The sequence below is a fragment of the Pyxicephalus adspersus genome, chromosome 10 (genome assembly GCF_032062135.1).
Source record: "Pyxicephalus adspersus chromosome 10, UCB_Pads_2.0, whole genome shotgun sequence".
NCBI lineage: Eukaryota > Metazoa > Chordata > Amphibia > Anura > Pyxicephalidae > Pyxicephalus > Pyxicephalus adspersus.
Window position 1 is genome coordinate 48,285,485 of NC_092867.1, and position 586 is coordinate 48,286,070.

The window sequence follows — 586 nt, forward strand, 5'->3', positions numbered from 1 at the left end:
TCCGGCCGCGAGCTTTTTCAGTTGCTGAATAGCGCGACAGCGTACGATTTCGGATCGCGAATACGAATGCTCGAGCGATCATCCGATTCTGCTTGATGAATCAGGGGCATTGTTTGCACACCTTATGAGGGGCCAAAGACTTATCTTGATCTCCAAGTTTACCTTTGAAATATGCCAAATAGGCTTGCTCTACAAATGTGCTGATGTTTGCCCTTTGACTGGGAATGGTGAAACTGCCACATATATAACAAAATGAATCAGGGTTGTTTAGGCACTTACAATGAGAAACAGCAGAGCCAGACATGATCTGAAAGAAAAGAAATATGTGTGAAAGTAGAAAAATAAATTTTGCTTATTCACTACTTATTTTAGTATAATTAAGCTTAAAAATTGAAGTCAACAAAAATGTGTTCAAAATTGTTCCCCAGTATTATGTATTGTTTATTAATTGTTCTGCATATGTTGTTTAATTATATTTTTTCCATCTCTTCTTCACCCCTCCCCTATTTCTTGATTGGAATGTCTATGTATATCTTATACTTTTTGTTTACTTTCATGTTATATCTTTTTTCTCAATAAAAATCAT